Genomic DNA, 26,926 nt, shown 5'->3' with positions numbered 1-26,926 from the left:
TACCTGCACTTCTCATTCTCTCATGACAGAAAACATACCTTCCCCTGCTCTCTGCCTTCTATTATTGTCTCCCTTCTGCCAAAGGGGAAGGAGGTTATAGATGCTGAATTTAATATGGAAATGTAAAAAATAAAATTCTGTTTCAAGATGTTTTCTCCCACTCCGTTTTTATCAGTAAAGTTCTAAGAATTAATTGAGAATTCCGAATTAATCTGATTGCTATATGTAATGGAACTTTATCTTAACCCAATCTTAAAGCCTCACTTTACTAAAATAATATTAATTTGTGGGCATATTTGGAAAGACAGGAGTTAAGAAAGCAGAATGAGTGGCTAATGGTGAAATCTCCCAACATCAGTGATGAGAAGACAGGAAGCAGACTGTTCTCCCTGTGCTAACAAAAGGATTCAGAAGAGGGGAGAGAGAAAGAAAGGGATGTTTTTCAAAGACAGCTTCTGATAACCAGAATCTGCATACAGTTTCCAGAAAACAGATCTGATAAAGGAAGAAGAGAAGATAATGAGCTAAGACATTTCTTCCTCTCCTGCAAGTCTGTGCAACATCATCAAAATTAAACATAACCTGGCCTGACTACAAGTCAATTGGTAAAATAAATTATCAAAAATATAATTAAGCAAGCAGAGAGGCCTGGGCAAGCTTCTTGGGCTTTTTTTTATGTCAAAGCTGTAAAAATGGAGCTTCCTGGGGTCATCCCATCAAAATCACTAACAAAGCCTACATCTGGCTTGACTCTGACCAAAGATCTCTCCTCAGAATCAATTAGGACAATTACAAACTAGTTGTGCACAAGGGCACATCTGTGGTTAATTGAGTAAAACATACTTAATCAACCTTTCTGAGTAATAAGCTTGTAGGAAATCAAAATCCCTGGTGTCCATTGGCTCTAAGTTCTGCTACTTAAAATCTGGCTCTTTTATGGATATAAAGAGGAAAGTGTTTGAAGGAGGAGAACGAATGGCTCAGGATGGCTTTTCTGGCATAAGAGAGTATTGGAGGAGTCCTCTTAACACCCCTAAATGCTTTCCAGTATCTCAGAAGACTATTTTGTCTTTGCCCTAGTGAGAACACAAACACGTAAACACAAAAATAACCAATCCAAAGCAGCTGATCTGGAAGTTGCATTGGTTAGTAAGCTAAACGTGAACATTGACCCAAAATTCTAGCTCTTAAAAATTTTTGTAACGAAGTTAATTTATTATCACTCTGCTGCTGATGACATATTCTGAAATTTAAAAAAATACTAGCAGATTATTAACTTAGCTCAGCACTCCTGTTTTCAAGTCATTCCGAGAGGCAAGGCCAGAGAGTGCCTGCTTTGGCAAGATAGCAGAAATCGTAACTCATGCTGGAATCCCACATTCTCCAAATATAACATTTCAGAGTCAATCTCCACCATATCTCATTTTGTTGAAGATAGCTCTGCTATGGAAAGAATAGCCAGAAACCATTTCTACTGGGCATGGGAGGAGGAGCCTGAAGAGCTAAGTATGAGAGAATGGGGGTAACCCATCACAGTCCACAGGTAACACGTTTCTAACCTTAGCTATTTGAAGAGTGAGCCCCTTGTATCTATGGAGAGACCACCCTCTAATTGTCACCTAATGCACTGGGCAAATAAGCAAGAACTATTTTAAAGAATCCAAACAGCTCACATTCTCCTCCTGCTGGGTACACCTCTAACAAGTTGGCATTAGCACACACCTTTCTCTGAATGGAAGAGAACAAAGAGAAAGAACAAACGAGATATAAAACAGAAAACAAAAATGCCCCAGGGCTGTTCTGAACTCTGGCGGCTCAGACGACGTGAACCGAGCTTCATCGGCACAGTGGGAAGTTCCCAAGCAGGCGGGTCCCATGCCCTAGAAACCACCTCTGATGTGGATCTCCAATCAAACTAAACAAATAATTTTAAAGGGAGGATTAGAAAGAAAGAAAGAAAAAGTAGCGTGTTTTTGTGGGAAGACTATTCCGTTGCCGCACCTTCTCTGGAATTGGTACTGGGCACCACACAAGTGCGTGGAGTGTTCATTCCCAGCAAAACAAGGCTCCAATTATTTATGTTTTCATTGTGTCACATTACATGAGGCTACGCTGCAAAATAATCAACAAAAAGAAGCCTCAGGTGACACAGATGGTAGTGCCAATTGTTTAAAGAAAAAAAGAACCTGATCACGAGCTTTGCATTAAAACTACTCTGACAAATGAAATCATCATAAGAAGAAAATAGAACTTTGATTGAATAATAATTCTCAGTAAATGTCAACCTCCCCCATATCCACATTCATCTTTGGCATTAAAGATGGCTTCGGAATAAAATGAGAAGGGCGTTGTTTCTTGTTTCACATGAATAGAGATTAAGTCCTAAAGATCTTTAGAGCAGTCAGGGGAGTTCTGACAAGGTACGGATGGGCTCAGAGTTCAGCAAATGAACGTACAGTAAACACGCCACCATCTCCTTCACACATGTACCGTGTCTTCGTGTTAATAGCTCAGATAAGTGGACATAGAGGCCAACAAATTAACAGAATAAGAAGGGAAGATGCCCACCTAAGTTGAAACGGAATTTCCCATTTTTTTTTCATGGCCTACACAGAGTTGTCAGTGTACATAAAAATAGATACATAGAGCATTTAGACAACCTTTTCTGAAATGTTCATGGCTGTGGTCTCATGTTGAGAAGGTCATTTGTATAGCCTTCATATTGAAGATGTCTCTCCAACTCTTTAGTTTCTTGACCTTTATATTCAACAATGACACAGATGACAGTGACAGTATCAAAAACACTGTCAAGTTTGATAGATAACCCAGGGGTCCTTATAAACCCTGGGTTCACATGGCCATAACCCTGCATTTATGGCGGCAGGCACTCTGGGCATCTTATCTCGGAGCTTGACACTGCTCTTTCAGCCTCAACATCGTTTCTCTGTTCTTCTTTCTTTCTCTCTCTTTTTTTAAAGATTTTATTTATTCACTTGACAGAGAGAGACAGCACAAGCAGGGGGAGCAGCAGAGGGAGAAGCAGGCTCCCCGCCAAGCAGGGAGCCTGACGCGGGGCCCAATCCCAGAACCCCAGGATCATGACCCGAGCCGAAGGCAGACGCCCAACTGACTGAGCCACCCAGGCACCCTCTGTTCTTCTTTCTGTCTATCTGCTTCTAGAAAGCTAAGCCAAATCCTCTTCTGTGAGTCTTTTTAGATTTTGTTGCCTGCTGTTCTCAGTCTGCCCCCCTTTCTCAGGCTATCCATAAGCTATTTTGGCATCTTGCTGTCTTCCCTCCCTTGCGCGTGACTTGCCTTGCGAAGCTCACTTCCAGCTGCACACTTTCCATGTTGGTTGGCAGGCTAAGCTGTAGGATTTCATTTTTAGTGATTGTTGTGGTACTTGATGTCCCTTCTGATGTAAATAGAGCTCCACTGTTCAGAAAAAAAATGGAGCACTCCACGGAAAGCCTTGTGAGTAAAGGTAGAAAGCTTAAAGGAAATTAATGAATTTGTCCCACTCTGGATGACTTCCCCAAGTTCACCCAGAGTGAAAGTTGGCCTCCGTGACCTGCTGTACCACCTCATTTTTCACTGTGTCCAAGGGTGGCCTTGGGAAAGGGGATACTGTTTAATGACTGCCCCGTGAATTCTCAACCTATGTTAGCTCCCCCAAGCAAAGGTTAGATCTCTTTTCTCACTTAGTGCTATTAACAATAATTTCTCAGAAGGCTTACAAGTCAGCAGGCTATACCGACAACTGTCATGTCTTCATCTCCAAGGATTGTCCTTGGCATTGAGAACGGCCGTCAGGGTACAAGGCGGTAATGTTATTTCAGTCTTCCAAATGAAGACACCCTCCTATGTGTCTCTGCTGTGTGTGGCTGGCTCTGAATTTCCGGTGAGATATAGTGCATGCAGAACGGTTCTGAGCATTGTAAAGCCGTCCATAATTTTTTGAGCTGGAAGGGCTTCCCCAGAGGCCAAATTTTTATTCTAATAACATAACCCTCATTTCTCATCTCCCTAAGCAGGCCTTCAGGAAAAGATGATCCTGAAGCCAAATCTACAAGCTATTTATACTTCTAGACCATTAATAATGGGCAATGGCTCTAACACAGCCCTCAGTTGTCACCCACAAGGCCATCACCTCATGTACTAGCTTTGGATCATAATTAATTCTATTCATATCCATATCTATTTAGAAGTGCCACAGTGTTGGCGTGCAAATAATTGAAAACACATCCATACAAAGTTCTGAGACATGTATCCAACTATTCAAATTATTTCTTGTATTTCTCTCCTAGCAAGAGAATATTATTCTTACTGCAGGCAAAAACTACCCAGGCCTCTGCCACAATTATTTCGCCCTGCACAGTAACTGATTGAAAGCAGCTCTTTCAGGGATTGTGCCAGTACTGGAGAGAGATGACAAGTCCTGCCAATTGCTGCAGTCAGCATTGTGACTCTCTTCTTTACAGATGGTGATGGCAGGAGTGCTGTATCCCGAGACACATTACCAGTGCTTTATGGGAAGAATCCTTGGAGACGTCTAAGGAGCCCCTTCTTGTTTAGAAATCCTTGGCAAGGATGTGGCAAAGCCCAATGGCTTTACTGTGTTCATCCACCTTTCCTGTCAGCTTCTAGTAAAGTTTAAAATGATCCTCAGCAGCTTCTTGAGTTTTCCATGTAATAGAGAGCCTTGTGCATAATGGTAGAAGGCTTTAAGGAGCTTGATCAATTATTACTACTAAGCATTCCTTCTCCAAAGGCCCTCCCGGTGAAGGGGTAAAACACATACCATTTCTGTTCACTTGACCCCATAAGATACTGCAGGGTACCAACTCATGAGGAGCCCGGTAGAGGTGTATGAACATAGAGAAAAGCCAGAAATGGACTTTCACATGTAGTAGGTGTTTTAACCCTTAAGGATCTGTCAGAGCTGATCTTCCCATGAAGAACTGAGCTCTCTGAAAGGAAGGGAACTTGGGCAAGAAGAGTTTCAAGCTTAAGATTTTGGAGTTTGGATACGAGCTTTGTCATGAATACATTTTACCATCTTAGCTTCTGATTTCCCATATTTTATTAGGATATGTTGTGTGACTACCTCAGGAAATCTGTCACTGCCACTCCTCTAGATGTCAAGTGTGGCTTACAATTTAGAATTTGCCTACTTCTGAGTTCAAAAGAGCCATGTTGTTGAACAGAAAAAACATTAATATTTTATCATATCCCACAGATGTACAGAGCCATACATCATAGCCAAGAAGAACATAGCTCATCAAGGGACAGAACAAGAAGGAAATTCATTAACAAGGGTTTTTGTTTTTTAACACAGAAGAACAACAGCATGTCTTGAATACTTATGCTAGGCACAGGTCTAAGTGTTTTACGTGTATTCACAACTTAATACTCATAACAAAATTTATGAGGTACTTGCTATTATTTTCTACATTTTATAGATGAGAAAACAAGTGTGGCATGAATCAGTAATTTGATCGATGTCAAATTATCAGTAAGTGCAAAAATGAGTTTAAGGCCAAGCAGTCTGGCTTTAGAGCATGCAACTTTAACCATTACTCCATACTGTCTATGGTCAACACTAATTATGGCTTTGTTTTTGCCAGGGATACAATACTGCTTCATTAAGATCGCCAGTCATCATAAGTGTGTCACTTATGTGTTGTGACAACATTGCATAATAAACCACCCAAAATTTCAGTGGCCTATAATAATGAGCCTGTATTTGTCATGCATCTCTGGGATTCAGCTGATGGAGGATAGGCTTGACAGGGCTTGGCTGGGCTCATTCATTCTTCTGCTGAGTAGTTCTAATTCCTTTGCCTCTCCACCAGTCTCTGCTTGCATCTTGTGTACCCACATTCCATTGGCCCAAGGCAAGTCACAGGGCAGAGTTTAAGAGTCAGTGTGAGGGTCATATCAAAGGTATATGATAATAGGTATGGACACAGGGAGAGGTAAAGAACTGGGTTATTATGTCGGTCTACTATTATTCGTAACAAGGAATGTGAATTGGTTTGGGAGCAAGATTCTATTCAATTTCCATTCATTCATCCATTCAGTAAACTCCCTTAAGTTTCATATATAAGCACTATCCTTATGTCTTAGGCATGCCAAGGTAAAATTCAGAATTGCTCCTTCAAAAAGGCTTGTAATCTTATAGCCAAGTCAATAATTACAACACACCATAGTATTGCCATGAATATTATGACAGCAAGGGCCAAAGCCCCAAAGAAGGGTTGTGTTTAAAGAGAGGAAAGGAAAGAGGGGAGGAGTGATTCTCCTATGATAATGTTTGGGTTGAACCTTGAAGCACAGGCAGTTTATAAGAGACCAAGAATAAAACATCCATTACATGCAGCACGATGTCAAGAGATGAAGATACGGAAGTCCGATCATGAAGAGATTTACATGTCACCCTAAACAGCTCAAACTTTATCCTGAAGGCAATAGGATGCTATGAAAGATATTTAAAAGATTATTAAACTTTGCATGAAAAGTAAAAACGATGCCTGATAATTTTTGATGGATACTTTAGAAATTAATATACAAATAAGTAAGTGGTATCATACAGAGGAAACCTTCTATAATGTTTCTTCATTTTGAAGTCCCCAAAGATGCTGTCTTACTGATGTTCTGAATACTTAAAACAAAACAAAACCAAAAACCCGCCAAAAACCAAGGACACTAAAATGTGTACTCAACAACTATTATAAAAACATACTTATGCAGTCAAATTGAAAAAAAAAAAAAAACAAACAAAATAGAACCACAGACGTTTTTGGTTATTTAATGATGGAGCTTCACTGGTGAGTTTTGACCTGCAATAAAAGCATATGAGTTTTCTCTAAGTTATTTAGATCAATATATTCATGAAAACATGTTTTTTATTCACTGGAAATTTTAACTTCAAGTAATGCATCTTTCTAATTATACAGTAAAGGGCAACAGATACCTCCAGGTAATCTTTGAAATAGGAGAAGAAACAATTTGTTTGTTCTGTGATTCTCATTCTCTTTCTTATGCTCTTTATTACCATGAGCAAAATATTTGAATGAAACAGGATTTTTGTTAATATTGAGAAACCTCCTGACTCCTAAATAATACTTTGATTATATTACATTTATTTCCCTGGCAGTGAATGAAGATAAGGAAAATAAAGTAAGCAATCTCCAAATTGCTCGTTGGCTATGGATGACTTCAACTATGTTGTTCTGAGATAAGCAATTAAAGTAAGGTATTGCATGCGCCCATGACTTCCATATAGGATAGTCAGAAAATAGTTTACGGTCCTATAGAAATATTGCTATGTATGCGTGTCTTTTTCTGTTTCTTTTTCTTATTCTTCTTTTTTTAAAGACTTATTTATTTATTAGAGAGAGAGAGAGCACGAGAGGGAAGGGCAGGGGGAGAGGGAGAGAGAATCTGAAGCAGACTCAGCACTGAGAGTGGAGCCCGATGCGGGGCTCAATGTTATGACCCTGAGATCACAACCTGAGCCCAAACCAAGAGTTGGACGCTTAACTGACTGTACCACTCAGGTGCCCCGTTCTTTCTTCTCCTTCTCCTTCTTCTTTCTTCTTCTTCTTCTTCTTTTTTAAATATATGATTTAGGGATTGGAGAAAGGAAGATTACCACATTTATCAGAATGCTTTTGTTTACAAATGGTAGAAAACACAACTCACACAGGCTTAATTTGTGAAGGTAACTACTGTTTTTGTGGCTGAAAGGTCTTTCAAGTAGTGCTTGAACCATAGTTTAAAAGGTATTACTAGGACTTGTTTTATCCATTTTGTATGTCTCAATTCCTCTTTCTGAGTGTGTCTTTCATTCATTAGAGGCTTCTCCTCTCATAGTCCAAGATGGAGGACAGTGGATCCTAAGCAATCATACTATCCAACCATCATTCCTATCCAGCAAAGACAGCATTTCTGCTACAACCTCCAAATAAATGTCCAGAGACTCATTCTGATCAGAGCAGTTAAATCACAGATCCATCTCTGAATAAATCACTATGGCCAGGGAGCCCACGTGCCTCATCTGTACCGAACAATAGAGTCAGCTTTTTTTTAAATTAATTTATTTATTTGAGATTGAGAGAGAGTGCACAAGAGTGGGGAGACTGGCAGAGAATCTCAAGCAGACTTAACACTGAGCTCAGAGCCCATGAGGGCTCCATCTCACAACCTGGGGATAAGGACCTGAACCGAAACCAAGAGCAAGAGTTGGACGCTCAAGCAAGTGAGTCACCCAGGCCCCCTAGAGTCAGTTTCTTGAACACATGGTCTTCATGGGAGCAGGAGAAAACATTCATTAAAATCAAAAAGAAAGGAAATAAATTTAAGAGTCAAGTAAATGACCTTACACTCTGGCTTTAACATCAAATACGCATGCTAAATATATCATTACTATTTGTAGTCATGTATTTGGGCAACATGAATAGGGCACACAAAGAAAATAATTTCAATGAAAAAATAAAAAATTCACTTGTAAAAGGGATTAATGGGAATAGTGAGAGAACTTCACTGAACTAGATTGAGGTAATTGATATTTACCTTCACCTATAACAGAACTCCATAACTATTTCCATGTGCCTGTAGGAGATCCCAAATTACCACTGCTAATCCATGCCTGTGGCAAGCTCAGTTCGACTTCCCTTTTTATCTTCTAAGTAGCCACAAACCTGCTGTCCAGTGTTGCTTATTATCTTCTGTCATCCTCCTTCTCTACACCACTAAAATGATGAATAATAAAAAGCCAGGAGGAACACCACCTAGTCACTGACAGAGAACAAATGGCTCACCCAACATCAGGGGGTTGAGCTTGCATCTAGTTAGGAGTTGGTCTTTAAAAACTAGTTGGTCCTTCAAAAACTAGAAAGCAGAGACACCTGCCTGGCTCAGTCGGTTAAGCGTCTGCCTCGGCTCAGGTCATGATCCCAGGGTCTTGGGATGGAGTCCTGCATCAGGCTCCCTGCTCAGTGGGGAGCCTGCCGCTCCCCCTGCTTGTGTGCTCGCTCTCTCCCTCCCCCTCTCTCCCTCCGACAAATAAATAAATAAAATCTTTAAGGAAAAACAAACAAACAAACCAGAAAGCAACTATCGCATGAAAACTGAAACATATTTCTCTACCTGTTTGTTGCTTGCTCCATATTTTACTTTGTTTCAAACTGCTTCTGCTGAGAGATTTACACCTTAAATTTTTCCTAAGGAGCTACTAATTATCTTTAGGTAGTGACTAAACTATAAGTCTGAATCTCTGTCTTCGGGGCTATTTAAACCCATTATATCTTTATTTGTTTCCATTTGCCAGGCAGCATTTATCCTATTTCAAGTGGCACAGAAAGCTTACTGGTTCCTGCAAAAGTAAGTGCTTTTGCATGTAATCTAAAAACAAGGTAAAGGGACTTGACAGGTCTCCTCTTTATCCCCTCCCAAGATGGATTGCCTTTTTCCAGGTACTACTAGCCCCGAGGGGTGGGAAAATTTTAAGATGCCCAACTTCATAGCACCTAGACTTCGCTGAACCAAACCATCAAGCTGTTCTGTGCATTAAATAAATTGTGCGTGGGCAATGAATATTTCTCTAGTCAAGGTTGGTGCTACAAGGATTTAAGATGCAGAAGCTCAGCCTTAGAAAAGAATTGATGGAATGTGCATTTAAATGCAAGTTTTACACAATCTCACGAGCGCTTAATGAAGTTAAGTTTTCTAATGAAAACTTGACTTCTATGCTAATCAACGAAGGAAAGATGTATTTGCTTTAGATTCATACTTCTATATAATATAACCTGATTTACTTTCAAAAGCTCCTCTTTTTTTTTTATTTTGCCAGCTTATACATAATAAAGGAAAAAATGTTGTTACTGTTAACTTTTTGAACTAGTAAGATACTCCGTTGATTAATCACAACATAAAACTCCTTATCCATTAAGTATTTGTTATAAATGTAGTTGACTTCAGAAGAGCTGTTGATATTAAAGAATGCCTAATTAATTGTGTAGATTAGATGAATACTCGAGACAAAGAAAAAGGCAAATGGAAAAGGAGGTTCCATGTACATTTTCATAATTCATTTTCAAATTCTTGAATTTGGCCCCTCTGTCCTTCCTACTCAAATTGCCCCCAATATTGCTAACTCAGAATAGAAGCCGCTGCTTGCCGACTGGTCTTTCCAACTCCACCTATTGATGATGCAGGGGTGGTGCCCACAGTTCTCCCCTTCAGGAGCAATGCACTTATTCCCCAGTTTCTGAGAGTCTAGATGGCTGGCAATTTTCAGCTGAGTCTCTCTCCAAAATTTCCTGAAGCCAGTGGTTCTCAAACTTTAATTTGTATTAGAATCATAGAGAGAGTTTAATGCACGGAAGGCTGTGCCTCCAGATTTCTGATTTAGTAGGTCTGCAGTGGGGGCTGATATTCTTTTACTAAGCACCAAGGTGATGCTCATGCTGATGTTCTGGGGAACTACACTTTGAGAACCACTGTCCAGAGCTGAAAAGAGCTGCCTCACCCAAAGCCACACTTTCCTCCATGGAAGGAGCCCAGATGCCAGATTGGGAGTATAAAAGCCAGGCCTCCTTGCAAATGCAAATTGCATTGCATTTCAATATTCCCCTCTGTCCAATTCTATGTCCATTCTCCCCCTTTGGTGTTGATCCTACATGTACTGTGAGGCCCAAGTTGATGTACTTAAAATACCTATCCAACATTTTAGTGGCTCTCCAATGTCTCTAACTTATGTCTATCTTTTATATTCTCCCAACTTCTGGATTGATAACTACCTAGCCTCTACTGGCTGTTGAATGTCACTGGGGAAAGCACAGACAAATTCATAACGTCCTGTTCCAAATGAGCCCTCTGCCCTGCATTATAGTACTAGGATATGTGTGGGTAGCTTTCTCTCCCACTTTCCACATGAACAATTTTGTCTAATTTCTCCCTACCTCCTACTTCACTATTTTCTAATGCTCTCAGAAGATGGCCTTTTCATCACCTTACCAACTGCACAAACCAGATGCAACGTCATCCTCCACATCCCTCTCCCTTAATCCCCAAATCTAGTCCAATATCAAGTTCTGATGAATCTGTCTAGAATATATCTTTCCTCCGATTTCTCCACATCTCTACTTCTCCACTCTCTATTCATGCCCTAGTGCAGGCAAATACTATTTCTCACTCTGCTAACATTAAAGCCTTCCTGACTAGAACCAGGATTTTGTCACCTTCCACCTGCCCTCTCCCTTGGCAGTGTTTCTAAAACAAAACCTTTCATCTCTCCCTTTTAATGAACTCTCTCTATAGTCTTCTACCATAAACATCCTCATGACCCACCCCCCACTCCACACATATACATATTGCTCTTAGGATAAAGTTCAAAATCCTCAAGTTGGGTTACAAGGCTGTTTATGTATATATTCGGCTTATAGCTCCTGCCTCATTCTGTATCCTATGTACAGTACAATGTGCTCCAATTTATGCTAAACAATGTGAAGTTTCTGAGCCCTTGCATAAGCCACTCATCCAGAAAAGTGTGTCTGAGTTCCCAAGGCTGTGAAAACAAGCAAACAAAAAAAACTTATGGCAACAAATTTTAAAGCTTTCCAACCCTTGAGAATATATCCTCAGACCCTGAGAGGCTGGTCATGAATCCTAGGTTGAGAAACACTGTCATAGATGCAGTACTCTGATATAAAAGCAAAACAATATATATAGAATTTTAGGGATAGAATGGACATTAAATAAAAGCAAATCCAACTCCCGTAGTTTCCAAATAAAGAAAATGATGCTCAGAGAAGTTAAACCATGTACAATGGAAATTAGAGGGGCAGAACTAGGCTGGGAGGTGGGTGGGAAAAATTGAAGGAAATCTATAAATTAAATACCAAAAAACTAAAAAAAAAAAAAAGTTGTGGGGACTGCATCATCAATTTTTTGAAATCCGATAGAGATAAATTCAATGTATATATGAGGTACAAGGAACAGACTGGGAGGACAGAATCCCACATGGTCTCCAAGACTGACTGTCCCTTTCAGAAGGCATTGTTGCCAATATGTTCTTGTTAAAGGCCATGGAGACTTAGAATGAGAGGATAACCGACATCTGCATCTCTTTGAGCATGCTGGGTGTGGCTGTAATAGTTCATGTCTCAGGAAGAAGTGTATGTTATATTATTAACCAGTATACACACGTGAAGCAAACATGCCCATGCATACAACTAAATAATAAAAATTTCCACAAAGCAATGTTCTGATGTTTTCTATCTTATTTTGTTCTATTCTAAATCATTAAAAGAAAAGTTAATTGTGACCTGCTTTATTGTTTTCACAGTCCATTAATGGGTTGTAACCTACAGTTTGAAAAATATTATTTAGTCTGGATTTGAGGTCTTCTTTGTGTTCTTTTACTCATAACAGCAATAATACTTTATAATACCCCTAGTGTATGTTCCCTTCTTGGTAAATTGCATTTGGTCCCACAACAATCCTTATTAAGATTAAGCCATGCAGTAGGAAGAAGAAGATATAATGTGTCTTAGCTTTGGCTACCATAATAAAATACCACAGACTGGGTGGCTTAAATAACAAAAATTTATTTCTTTTATGATTCTAGAGGCTGGAAGAGATCAGGGTGGCAGCATGATCAGGTTCTGGTGAGTGATTTCTTCCTGGCATTCAGCCAGCACCTTCTTGCTGTGTCTTCCCATGGTGGAGAGAGAGAGAAAGGAAGCTCTCTGAGGCCCCTTTTTATGAGGACCCTAATCCCATCCTGAGGCCTCTTTCATGACCTCATCTAAACCTAATTACTTTTCAAAGGTCTCATCTCCAAATACCATCCACATTGGAATAGGGCTTCCACAGATGAATTTTGGGTGGACACAGTTCAGTCCATAGCATAATGTGAAGCAATACTCTTCCAAAAAGAGTTCTGGTCTTGGTGGAAAGGAAGACATGGGGAAAGTGAAAGGTAGTCCTTTGATACAAAAATCCCATCTGCCTTGGGATCACAATTCCAGGATAGATAGTTAGAAATATCTATATTAAAGGCAAGGGTTTAGTCCTCATTTTTGTATTATAACCTACAAAATTTCAAAACTCTTTGAAGCCTGAGAACACAGGGTAGTATGGTGGCATAACTTAGCCAGGAAGTGATTAGATCATGAAATGGTGATATCTTCATTCTCCACAGCCTGGGAAAAGTGTGAAGGAAATCTAGAGGTGTTTGTGTAATATCTCAGTGGTTGTGTCGTTGATAGCCCAAAGTCAGAGGCTTTCATATCATACTATCAGAAATCTTTGCTAGGATTTCTGTTAGGATTTACTGAGGTGCTTGTCTTGGATAACAGAAGGAGATGGCCAGGGGCGCCTGGGTGGCTCAGTCGGTTAAGCGTCTGCCTGCGGCTCAGGTCACGATCCCAGGGTCCTGGGATCCAGCCCCGCATGGAGCCCTGCATCAAGGACTGCATCGGGCTCCCTGATCAGCAGGCCTGCTCTTCCCTCTCCCTCTGCCCCTCCTCTCTACTTGTGCTTGCTTGTGCGCTCTCTTTCTGTCTCAAATAAATAAATAAAATCTTAAAAAAAAAAAGGAGATGGCCAGCATTCCACGAATTTTCTTGTGCAGAGAAAGATGACATGAAGACACTTCACAGAAGATACAATAAGGACAGAAACCACATCTGGAAACCACGCAAGATGATCTACATCTCAACTGGAGCAACCCGGAAGCCAACAGATAAGGATAACATAACATTATGTCTGTTGTCAATGTGCCTAAATGTCATCCAGAGAAAAGAGTAAAATAGGGGAGATGGAGACAAAGCCTGCAAATCTGGATAGGTACCACAAAGATATTGAAAAAGGCAGAAAGAAATTGTTAAACTGAAGTAGACTGTTATATATTTAATTGCTAAGTTTGTGACTTAAAAATGTGACACTATTATACTTCACTTTCCTCTCTATGCTCACTCTCCATTTAAGTATTCTGACTTGTCATTATAACTTAAGAAAATTGTAAGGTGATTTCTAAAAATATAACATAGGTTATCATAAGAAGCTTGGGTCAAAAACAATGTGATTTTATGCTAATATTTTTGGAACCAAGTAGTTAACTCCTCATTTCCCTTTACTCCAAAGATGATAATAGATTGATCTATGTCACATGTGAATATTACAGGTGTCACACAAATTTTCACACAATTCTCATTTATAAAACTGGTGTTCTTTGTACTGTTCTCTATAAAAAAATTACTCTATTTTCAAAAGTCCTTCAAAACATGTTAAAAGATAACTGTATAAGAAAGGTTAAGTCCAAGGTAAATAGTGAGCCATTTCTGGATAAATCTGTAGCTTAGAATACAACAAACTCCATTTGGTCATGGAGCACCATAATACTTCAGCCATCTGTGCAACCCTTAGCTATTTCTAAGTCATCATTGACTTACACCTACTATGTACTTACCACTGTGATAAGTAGGCACTGAGGACACGAATTGACCAGGACAGAATTCCTGCCCTATCAAAGCTGATTGCCTAAATCGAAAAAAGAGAAAAATTAAACAGTTACAAACATGAATATTGCAATCTCTGGCATGTTTCATGTGCTAGGGGAGTGGGAAGCAGGATCTTGGTTGTGCAAGATTGGCTGTGTAGGGAACATTATAAGGGACAACTTCACAAAGAGGTGATAAGTGGACTAAATTTTATGTTATGGAGAGGAATTCTGCATTAAGGTTTTTGTTTAGTTTTTGGGGTTTGTGTGTGTGTGTGTGTTTAATGTTCCTTTTTCACAGTGAAGGGACTTGATGGAATCAAGTGAAAATATTAGAATGAAGTAAACTGGTGCCCCCCCAAATATGGAGATTTAATTTTGTGGGTTGAATGCTATGACAAATAAGCCATGTAAAGATAACTTTTAAAATCCATGCGGTAGTTATTTATTTTGAGGAGACTGCAATATACACCTATAAATATGAACAAATACCAATGGCCCTAGTATTATCAGAATGACTACTTGTAGCTTGGAATAAAATATCAAGCAGTGACACCATGTACCAATTCAAATATTTTTGTACTTTAAAATATTAAGCAGGGGCGCCTGGGTGGCTCAGTTGGTTAAGCGACTGCCTTCGGCTCAGGTCATGATCCTGGAGTCCCGGGATCGAGTTCCGCATCGGGCTCCCTGCTGTCAGCAGGGAGTCTGCTTCTCCCTCTGACCCTCCACCCTCTCATGTACTCGCTCTCTCTCAAATAAATAAATAAAATCTTTAAAAAATAAATAAATAAATAAAATAAAATATTAAGCAGATGAAGATAGGTACCTAGAAAACTTTTTGATGATTCAAAAATGGTTCAAGTAATATTGATGAAATGTGATTATAAATGTGTCATACCTTGACCCAGGTTCAACCAATCAAATTCACTTTCTCAAGAATGTGAAGTTGGAACAGATTCTATTTGGCTTCGGTGCTGGCCTCTGCAAATCATGTAAAATTAGGACTGGGACAATCATATTTGCCTAGCAGCTTTGTTGGGCAATTACAGAAGGGTAAAACCCAGAAGAAAGCAAAAGGAAAGGGCCACATAGATCTGAAGAGAGGAAGGGAGAGGTGAGGATTTCTGGGTTGTCTTGACTGCCTTGGTTTCAGTACTTAAGTTTCAGTCCCTTACAGGGTCTGGCCGCACTCCTCATTCTTGGATTTCCTGAGACAGGTCAAGATTGCTCCTGGTTCTACCAGGTAATTATGATTGGATTTTGTTACATCCAAGCAAATAATACACTTGTGTCTTTAAAAATATGTATAGAAGGTAGCCCAAGAAAAGGCAACAAATTGTTCAAAGCACAATATATGCAACCTCCCTATCATTTTTTGTTATTGACTCTGCTGAATGAAAAGCAATATAAATAAATTCAAATGCTGCCTTTATAATCCCCTGGGGTATACAGTAGAACTAAAATCATATGTAATCTTAGTTGAATGAAATGGCTCCATAATTTTATCCATAATATTCAGTTTAGAGAAAAATTATTCATTTTATCATTTCCATGTTTATTCTTTTGTTAAGTAGATTAAACGAAAATGCTCTGGTGATCCTGGAATTTCATTTAGGATTATGATTCTTTTCATCTGGAAAGAAGGTTGAAAGAAGAGTAGTTGATTAGTCACTTATTTCCAGAAACTTGAATATATTGAGTGTCTAACTGAATTTTCAATTATCTAGATGTTGGATATATGTAAACCTTAAAAATAGAATAAGCAGGGGCGCCTGGGTGGCTCAGTCGTTAAGCGTCTGCCTTTGGCTCAGGTCATGATCCCAGGGTCCGGGGAGCGAGCCCCGCATAGGGCTCCCTGCTAGGTGGGAAGCCTGCTTCTCTCTCTCCCCCTCCCCCTGCTTGTGTTCCCTCTCTCGCTGTGTCTCTCTCTGTCAAATAAATAAATAAAATCTTTAAAAAAAAATAGAATAAGCAACTGCCACTTGATAAGTCATAAATTAGGGCAGCATTGGGCATGGAAAAAACTTTGCAGAGACAGATGTGGTCTTAATGACATCAGCTAATTTTCCTATTGAGTGGCTACCCTCCCGATCCTGTTCTAGTATTCAAGAACGCTGTAGACGCTCTCCTTGCCACTGGCCCCCCTCTAAATTCCTTTTCTTATTAACTCTTCGGAAATTTATTCACACAAAAGGGATTGATAGTTGCTCAGTGTAAGCCCTCCCAGGAGAACTGTCACTTTAAGCCTTTAATTAAACAGAACAATCTTTTAGTGCAGGATTTTTCCAAACAGTAGTCAATAGAAAAGGGAATATTCGAGGAACACGGAAGTTTCCTTGCTGCATCTTCCCATGCCACAGAGGTGACTGTCCACTCCGTTTCTCTCCTTAACAAATCAGGCCTTGGTTGGCAGGAAACGTGTGAAGCAGAAGTAGTTCTTACACTAATTCTGTCTTCGCACTGTAACCATTATCTTTGCCATTCTCATTCATGAATCTTTTTTTTTTTTCCCTTGAAAGTTTATACATTCTCCCCAGAGGAGAAGAAGAAAAAAAAGTTGAATTGAACTCAGTGAAGGATTAAACAGATGATATCAAGGAGCTATGGTACCAGTGACAATTTTTGTGCACACGTATAAAATAAAATTCTACAAACAATAATGGTGACATACATAAAAGGTAGGAGGCAACTTATTCAAACCCATTTCCTGCGTGTTGGTCCCTTGCAAAGTTCCATGAACCCTTGCAGTAAGTGTGCTTAAGACAAATAATGCTGAGGGAGTGCTGAGGGGTAACAGGCCGCCCGTCTACCAGACTGGATGAGCTGTAGCAGCGGAGATACACTCCGGCCCGTGACTGCGTCAGGCAAGAACTAGAACTCCCCAGACCGAGGCAGCTGAAGGGGCAGGCCAGGCCTCAGCCCAGCCCGCCACAGAGCTGCAAACACAAGGGCTGGACCCGTGATCACGACAGTCTAGAAAACCCCACCACTGAAGAGCTGAGGTCTCTCTTCCAAGTCCGATCTCTGTTTCAGCCAGAGGACAGCAGAAAAACCCACATGTGCAACTCGTCTTGTTTTGTGAATATTCTAGATAAATACTTCCTCAGGACGGGTCTGTGTGAGGTCTGACCACTTGCATTTGTTTTTATGAAAATATAAAAAATATAAAATGTAATATAGAGATTTAATATATATACATCTGTATGACTTTATCAAGTACTTACTCTTCATCTCTCAACAAATAATTTCTGTGCCAGAAACTCTGTTGCATACATCACATACACACACTGAGAAATAGGGCAAAGAGCAAGAATGGGCTTTGGAATTAGGGTGACAGGGTGAGAATCCCAGTGTTGCTGGTGACCGACTGTATGACTTGAGCAAGTTATACTCTCCAAGCCATATTTCTTCTTCCATGAGGTAGAAGACATGCTTGCAAGGTTGTCATGGGGATTAATAAAAACATATGAATAGCCCCTAACATTATTAGGATAGCTATGGTGTTCCATCTTGATCAGTTTGTTTATATTATTACACTTTGCTCTGAAAAAGAATTCTGGTAATCAGGACATGTATATAAAGTCTTAATTTCAAAAACATAAATGATCAGGCAACAAATTAAAATAATATTGGATCAGATTAAAAAATAACTCTTTGGTAAAACATGGGGGTGCTTTTTATTGAAATAGTCTGTTAGAGCAGGGATGCATAAAAATAAAACAGTATTTGTAAATAGTTTCTTCCAAAATTCACGCTGCTAACTGTTAATTACTAGGCCATTAATCAGTGGGAAATATATCTGTTCTTGGTAACAGAAAAGGGGTGGCGGACTTCTCACGAAAGCTACTCACACACAACACACAATTCCATAGAACACATCTAAATAAGTCAGTAGTGTGGGTGGGTTGCTAGGGAATGCTGCTGCTTAAAGTTCTTATGTTATAGCTTAGAAAACATGGATCCATGTGGAAATTAAGAGAATTAAGTGGTCAAAGCCATCCACAAACACTATTTTGGAGATACTGCATACTGTCACAGATTGTACAAAATATCCCACATGTAAGCTGTAATAACCAGGTGATTTCTGCTTGAAAGAGATGCCCATGATAGAGCTGAGAGGATGCTCACCATTTAACAGGAATAGTCTCTGTCATACCTTGCTCAAGTTGCAGCTTAAAGATCCTTAAATTTAAGCAAACAAGCCCAAAGCCTTCAGTCCAGGGCTCTGAAGACAGAAATCCCTCAGGGATGTTAAGTAGCAAATTAACTAAGCTGATATATTCCTGAGGAATTTACCGTCTAAAAGTATTCCCATTCCCACCTGTTCCTGAAGAATTTATTTCCCCAAATTATTGTCATAGAATGAAGTTAATCTGGAGTCTATTCATAGGAGAGCATAACGAAAAAATGTATTTTTAAGAAAAAAAAAATTGCACCGCTTGCCTCTTTTTATGAGCCAAACTTACTCCAAAACAGAACCAGGACATTTTTAGCATCCAGTGGGTACACAGTCAGTTAGGTTAGATGTTTCTAATACAACTCTGGCTAATAGTAAAAGTGCAATATTTACAGGTGCTTTGTGGAAAAAAAAAGAATTTAAATAAGTGGAACACATCATCTACAATTAAGTGAAGTATTTAGAAGCATAAATAAATAATAAGCAAACAAGCAAATAGATAAATCCCCAGCATTGGATGCTTTAAATACATTATCCTTTTTCATCTTCGCAAGAATTCCATTTTACAGATGAGGAAAGTGACACATCCTGAGGCTTTCTTACCCCAGGAGCCAGGGCTGGAATGCCAGTCTCCTAGCTAGGGTCACACCCTCAAATCAATCATCATCGCAAAGGGTATAGGTGGAAATCAAAGCACTATTGAAGAGATACATAAAATGCAGTCAAGCAATCTGATCATGGAAGAGAAAAGATACCAGAAATGTATTTCCTATTCCTGAGACAGAATGAAGAAAAATGCTCCAGTAAGGGGCATCTAACTTGACTGGTGAAACACAGTACAGGACTGACATAGTTGAGCTTCCCCATGAAGGTAAGTACCCTGTAAAGGGATTAGGTATTATTTTTAAAAACGGTGGGTTTCACCTGAGGCATCATCATCTGTACTGCTTCCTTCCTTACCCGAAGATAGTTAAGTAAGTCATAACTTTTCCCTAAATTAAAATTAAATTCAAAGAGGGAATATATTTTGAAATTAAGATCTGTAATAAAGAATGGATTTTATAGAGCTTCTATAGTTTTGCCATCATTTTTAGAGTACACAATTGAATCAGCTGAAGGCTTGGAAAAAATACACTCCGGGGAGCCATTCAGTATTGGCTAAAAAAATAAACTCTGTTTTAATGGGGGGTTTTTTGTTGTTGATTTTATCACTTGTTTCTAAAATGCTATGATCAAGCCCTTGGAAATCCTGACTTCTCAGTTTCTTGCATGGATTCTATGGGAGTGCAGAATAATTTAAGCTTTTCATCTGAGTTAGAATCTTCTGTAGTTCATCAACCTTATCTGTCACGTATATGTCACTGAAATGAGAAAAACTTTAGAAGGCAGAAAAAAAATTAAAAACAAATTAATGTGGGAAGATGATATAAATCAAGTGGTGAAGCCAAGAGTGAATTATCAAAAGATCTTTCATCAGGAGTGAATACATTTTTCTTTCTCAAGAGGAACCCATTATGTGTTTTTGTTTGCACTATTATACATCAAGTGGCATATTAAAGAAACAGATTTATTAGGATTTAGAATGTGTTTTACTCTGATAGGAAAGAATAGTGGTCCTTCAAATTTAATTTGAAAAGGCTTAAACCGTGAAAGTCTACATAGACCCTGTCTAGTAATGAATGCTAAGAAAAACAAATACTATTTTTAACTCAAAAGACATGAATGGATCCTCTCCCATAAGAAAAAAAATACCAAAACAATACCATTTTACAATAAGCATTATTTATTCTATCTAAAATCCTCAGAGTTTATTTAGTCAGATATGGTAGTCTGGCATTTTTGTGGTAAAACATGCTCTTTCCTGAAAGGGGAGAGAAACAATTAAAACAAGGATTTTCTAAGCTTATTTTTCCTCTGGGACAAACTGATTGGCTTTACCAATGGGTTCTGAAGGACACATCTAGATAAAATGGAAATCTCAATAAGGGATTGAGATTGCCAAGCAATTTGGGAAAACATCAAAGGTACACAGAAATTCAGAGATAAAGAAAAATGTGCTTTTCTGTGGTAATCTCCTTGTAACTTGCTCAATTACCATACCTGTTTTTTTATTAGAGAAATGTAAATTTTAGCCATATTGGAGTCTTTCTGGAGAATAATATGTGTGAAGTGTGTGTGTGTGTGTGTGCGCGCGCGCAGTTGAGAGAGATAGAGAGAGAGAGATGGTTGTTGGGGAAGAAGTGTGTAGACATTTGATTTGGTCTAATATACTGGAAGTGTAAAGATTAGGGGAGAGGGACTATTGCAATCCAGAGAATGCTCTAACCAGACATTTGCAAATGTCTTACAAGTTAAGCAGAAAAGGGTTTTTTCCTTTCCAGGGAGGAGTAAACAGGCTAGAAAGAAACAGGTACGGTGATGTAGCATCACGGTGTCCTGATGGGACAGTAGATCAGAGAATGTTTTACTGTGAGGCCAGACTATTCTTGACCAGGGGCCCTTAGGTCTGGTTGTATGCTGGCTCAGGATGAAGGTGAGTCAAAGTTCAGGTACCTGGGGGAAGAAAAAAATACTGAAGCTACTTAAGTTCCGTTAACCATCATTTAGTTCCGATTGCTCAGTGGGGACAAGCAGTTCAGCTAAACATGTGTGAGGCAAAGAACGAAAATTTGGGGCATCTGTGTCTGGCCTTGTTCCAGCTAAACAAGGGGGCATCTGTGGGTTGTATCAAAGTCATATTCCGTAACATGGTTCTCGGCAGGACACTGTTTCCTGGAACAAAAAGCGGGGGCGGGGGGGGATTTCTTTAACCTCTGCTGTGTTCCGGGATCATGGGGCTGGGGCAAAATTTCAACAATGTCAGTCTTGATATCACTCTTAGCTCAGCCTTTTTTCCTTGAACTTGCCCTAAATAAGAAAGGCTCTCCTGTATCCTCTCCTGCCAGAAAGATCCTGGGAGAATCGGTTCCCTCTACCAAAGTGCTAGGGCAAGGGTCAGGAAAGAAGAATGACGTTGGAAAGCCTTTACAGAGGAAACCACAGTATCTGAGCTGAGAATGGCCTCCTAAAACGCTCATGGTCCCTCTAACAAGATAAAAAGTGCCTGGAAGGGGCATATCCTGGCATAAAGTCCCCTCAGCTGCTCAGAGGGTCACTGCTGGAGTGTGTGGCTTATTTCCAGAGCTCTGAGCATGGGAGACATTAGATGCAGCCTCTGGACAGTTGGCGGAAGAAAAAGCAGCATACAAGGAGTTAAGTGGAGGTTTGAAGCCCCTTCCAGGCACATGTTGGTGACTGGGTTTGGTCTGAACAGAAAGAACAAAAGGTCACATCTGACAGCAGATTTCATCAGGGTGAGAAAGTATATACCAGTGATTTTATTATGTCCCAGAGGCTGAGAGAGAGGAGGCATCTGAAGTTAAGCGGGTGGTGATTTTTTTCCCCCTCCTGGGAAATAAATGCTGCATAAACTTGAATAAAGTTCATAAACCTTTGAACTCCTTGTGTTTCATTTTCTTAATCAAGAACACTACTTACCACTCTAATGACTAGTAAGTTTGTCCTGTGAATTTATAGGCACCTAAGAGCTTGAGATAAAAGTTCTTCAAAGTAGGACGCCAAGGATTGTCATTGTTATATATACTGCTACCATCAAAAGCAGCAAAATGCATCATAAATTATATAATTAACTCTCTAAGGGTGAAAAGAAATTAGTTGTGCTCATAAGTAACAAAATGCTGATAACTCTCATTCAATTTCACTGTTTAGGAGCATTTAGACCTTTTATCACTCTTGTGATAAATTAGAAGTGGGAATGGAGTCTGTGTTTTCTATAATTTTGCAGTAATAATGCCATTTCTGACATACTTTGTCTCCGTCATTAGGTAATATGATTTGCTTCTTAATTACATTTCTGGGTGAAAGTAAAATAACAAAGAACCACACCAATGAATTCATCTCCTTATAATACATGTTACAGTGAGCCTCGGTCAATGCTAAAGAGATGGAGAGGAAAGAGATTCAGGAAACCAGATTAGATTTTCCCTTTCTCTTACTTGTCCTAGTTTACAGAATGTTATTATTCTGCATTCGATAAATTAAATGTAATTACATTTTACTGTCATGTCCATTTCTCGCAACGTTGAAGTGTAGATTGTAGCTTACCCAGCAGCCTTAAACATGGGTCCGCGGGAAGTGGCAATGAACAAAATTATTCCAGTCCTGCTTTCTGTCTCCCCTTATCAAAGCTTCCTTTAACCGCTCTCCTAGAGGAGGGACAGGCCCACCACAATTAGAACACCAACTAACAGAGATCACCTAGAGAGACTCCAAAAGTCTTACGCACAGTAATTTTTAGAGATTTTCCATTATCCTTTATTCAGCAATATTCACGATACCCATCTTAGTGGTCGGTGAGTGATTCCGAATCTGAGGGGTCATTTCCTCCCCTTATCATCACTCTGCAAGGTCAGGGAAATTCTGTCACCCCCCCCCCCCCCCCCCCCCCGCCCCCAGGCGGCCTCTTAAAGCCGCCACAACTTTGGACTGCTTACCTCGTTGATTCGGGCGCCAGCGACTAGGAAAAGACTCCCTTCCTCCTCCTCGCTCCCCCTCGGAAGAGCCAGCTGAGAGCAATACTGCAGAGCAGGCTGACCTCAGTTGACACTCCAAAAACATTTATTTAGCGCTGCGCTAGATGTGAATAGAAATAAAGATAAATAAATACAGGAGCCCAAGTCCTACAGAAGCTGACAATGTATTAATCCACTTGGGAAGATTTGATAAGTTTATTCACACTAAACTGTTATTAGCTGACAAGTGTTAGTTCCATCAGGTGTGATTGCAACAGGTTTCTTAGCAACACCATTTCTCTTCCCTCCATTGGTATGTAGCAGGGGGAGAGGCTGGGTGACTGGGTATTGCGTGGGAACAGCTTCAGAGAAAATCTGTCAGAGCATTATAAAGTTGCCCAACAGAGGCTCCAGAGAACAGGCTGTCATTTTATTTCACCCCGGACCTTTTACAGAATCGGCTCCCCGAAATTTCCCTTAACAGATGCTCTGCCAACTAAAAGAGCAAGTGTGCAGAGCTGACCTCGGAGCCAAGAGTCTCAGGAGACTCATTTTCTCATTAAGGATTTTATTCCCTTCAAAAGCACCATAATGTAGCTTGAAAAACTACTTTCCTTTAAGAGCTTGGTTCACTGCCTGATGTACTTTTCCCGGTAATGGCCACAGAATTTAGGTTCAACGTGCAGTAAGCCTAAAGGCCACCATGTCAAGTGTTCAAAACATCAGGAATTTCGGGCTGGAGATAAAGTGGCCTTCTGAGTGAATTTCACATTTGAGTGGATCGTGATGGTGTCCTGAAAAAAAGCTTTTTTGGGGAAAAAGTCTAGGTGGCCTTTTTATGAGAGATATCTGGATTTCTGTCTGCCTGTCTATAGATATTTTTATATCTATATACCCAAAATACCATACATGTGTATATATACATATATAATTTCTTATATTCATTTGTGGTTATTTAACAGTAAAACAAAAAATGAAAACCAGGAGCCAACCTGCTTACACAAAAAATTATAAGATATGTGTTTTATTTGGTCTATAATTATAAAACAGTAAAAATATATAATAATAATAATAATAATTAAAAAGAAAACTAGGGGCCATACTGTTACGGAACCTGGACTGGATCACCCGACGGAAGAACCAAATGGCACTCGGAGATCTTGGAGGATCAGAGGTTTATTTATCGCTGGTGGGCTCAGAGGACAGGGCTCCCAAAGATCTGAGCTTCGAGCACAAAGGGGGCAATTTATACACTTCTACTTCCGCGTACTTGGCACTTTTGGCACGTGCGCGAAGCGGGGCAGAGAGAAGAACCTGGAAGAGCCCCGGGGAAGGACTGGGACTCTCTCGCTGGCTTGTTTGGCCATCTTAGGACACAGATTTTCCTTATCAATATGACTTATAGATGTTTTCCTGAAAAAAATTATAATGACCTCTCCTACAATTGAGGCAGGCCATTGAATACATACAGGTTTAAAATATATAAGATCTGCCCTGCAGGTCAAAGTGTTGGCCAATTATCTTGGAATAAGACTTCTTTCGGGCACCTGGATGGCTCAGTTGGTTAAGCGTCTGCCTTTGGCTCAGGTCATGATCCCAGGATCCTGGGATCTAGTCCCACACTGGGTTCCCCCTGCTCTTTGGGGAGCCTGCTTCTCCCTCTCCCTCTGTCTGCCACTCCCCCTGCTTGTGCTCTCTCTGTCTCTCTGTCAAATAAATAAATAAATAATCTTAAAAAAAAAAAAAAAGACTTCTTTCATCTCTGAACTTACAGATTCAATAAACTGTTGTTAGTCTTCCTGTGCTCTAATACCAAAGTATAATTCATATAAATTAAGTGGGGAAGAAGAGTATGGGTTGTCCTATGGTCTGTGTATTTTATAATTGGTCATGAAATTTTTCACATAATTTCTACCATGTAATGTCCAGTAGAAGATACAAGATAGTCCACTTGTCAGTGGCTCCAAAAAGGAAATAAAGTGTTATAACTGAATATTTACATTGCTTGCCATCTCAAGTACAAAGAAACGAGACAAATCATCCCAGGAGCAGAGAACAGATGTTTGGAGAAACCTGAGGCTGTCTGAACACTGTCGTGAAGGGGGCTGGGGTGGGTGAGGTGTTGAGATGAGATTAGCAGCTATTTCCAGTTCTTGGAGCCCCGACCACCACAGGATTAGAATCTAATGTATAACATGGTGACACTACTTGATAACACTGCATTGTATAATTGACATTTGTTAAGAGAGTACACTTAAATTTTCTTACTAAAAAAAAAGATAAATATATAAGGTGATGGATGTGTTAATTTGATGAAGGGAGTTCTTTCACATTATATACATATATCAAATCATCACCTCATACACTTTAAATACCTTACCATTTTATCTGCCAATTATCCATCAATAAAAAATTTTTTTGAAAGAAAATAATGTGGACTGTATCTGAGTATTAAAGTTATCTAGGGGAGAAAAATGAAAGAACTTTGTTAGAAAAACTCTTCCGATACCTACCTCCTCAAGTTCTGAAGGTTTCACTCAATCTTAATAAAATTAATTATTGGCGCCTGGGTGGTGTAGTCAGTTAAGCGTCTGACTCTTGGTTTCAGCTCAGGTCATGATCTCAGAGTGGTGAGATGGAGCCCCGTGATGGCTCCACGTTCAGTGTGGAGTCTGAGTTTCTCTCTCCCTCTCCCCCAGCCTCACCCCCATCCTGCTTTCTCTGAAGTAAATAAATAAGTCTTAAAAAAAATTAAGTATTAATTAATCAGAACCGGACAAGAAGGGGGGGGCTGACCTTAATCAAGAAGTTCCATAAAAAAATAACATGTATCAAAATAAATAGTGTATGGTAGGCATTCAATAAATGTTTTTATGAAATAATAATGATAATAGACAATGTCTTTGAGGAACTTACTATGTGTTAAACACTTGGCTAAACACTTACTTATACTCATGTGGTTCCAGCTCTGAAACACGTATTTTACAACTCATTTGATGGCAACACCTGACCTGAACGTCTATGTGGCTCTTTCTAGTCTTTATGTAGTGTGTATATCCATATGCTTTCCTACAGAGTTGTCAATATGTTTGACTACACTACCCAAACTCTATCATGGAGCATTGTGTAATACAAACTTTCTTTAAAAAATAGAAATTTCTTAATTCTAGGCTACATCTAGTCTCAAGGGTTTTAGACAAGGGTTGTAGACACTAAATCCTTCCAATCATCTTTAATTTAGCATTACTGTTATATTTATTTTGTTGTTGAGAAACTGAAGCACAGAGAGGTTAAGTAGTTTTTTTTTTTAAGGTCACACAGCTAGTTGGGAATTATCACCTCAATTTTGGCAGTTTGTCACCAAGATATATGATTTCTATCCACTATTTTATACTAATTTGTGTTAGAAGCTTGGAGAAACATCAAGGCAAATGCTGAAAAGCAGGGACCCCAGAAATCAGGAGAACCACAGTCCCACAGAGGTCCAAAAGGTAACTGAGAATCTCTGCTTCCTCTTTCCCTTCACCAGAACACTCCGTTGGAAATGCAAGGGTCTGAACCAGCTGACTACCAGAGGCCCGTCTTCTTACTTTTCCCTGACAGGCAAACACATTTTGGGTCAAGGAGTGCTGTCAATGTGGAATGCTCCTCATTGCCTATACATAA

General features: G+C 39.6%; 1 long non-coding RNA gene across 12 annotated transcripts in view; it reads right to left on the bottom strand.

The window, feature by feature from the left end:
- Window positions 1-23,580, bottom strand: part of LOC145716202 (uncharacterized) — a 559,773-nt gene extending 536,193 nt beyond the window's left edge. For 10 of the 12 annotated variants that reach the window (XR_014138714.1, XR_014138718.1, XR_014138715.1 and 7 more), the window contains exons 1-2: window positions 23,243-23,482; window positions 14,480-14,550 (exon numbers count right to left, since the gene is read on the bottom strand). This is a non-coding gene — a long non-coding RNA (uncharacterized LOC145716202). The other 2 variants (XR_014138707.1, XR_014138709.1) reach the window with 2 other exon arrangements.
- Window positions 23,581-26,926: the final 3,346 nt, after the last annotated feature.

Source organism: Leptonychotes weddellii, chromosome 1 (assembly GCF_054177405.1).
Source record: "Leptonychotes weddellii isolate Sample4059 chromosome 1, ASM5417740v2, whole genome shotgun sequence".
Lineage (NCBI taxonomy): Eukaryota > Metazoa > Chordata > Mammalia > Carnivora > Phocidae > Leptonychotes > Leptonychotes weddellii.
Note: the sequence above shows the minus strand (reverse complement) of the source record. Positions and strands in the feature narration are given on the sequence as shown.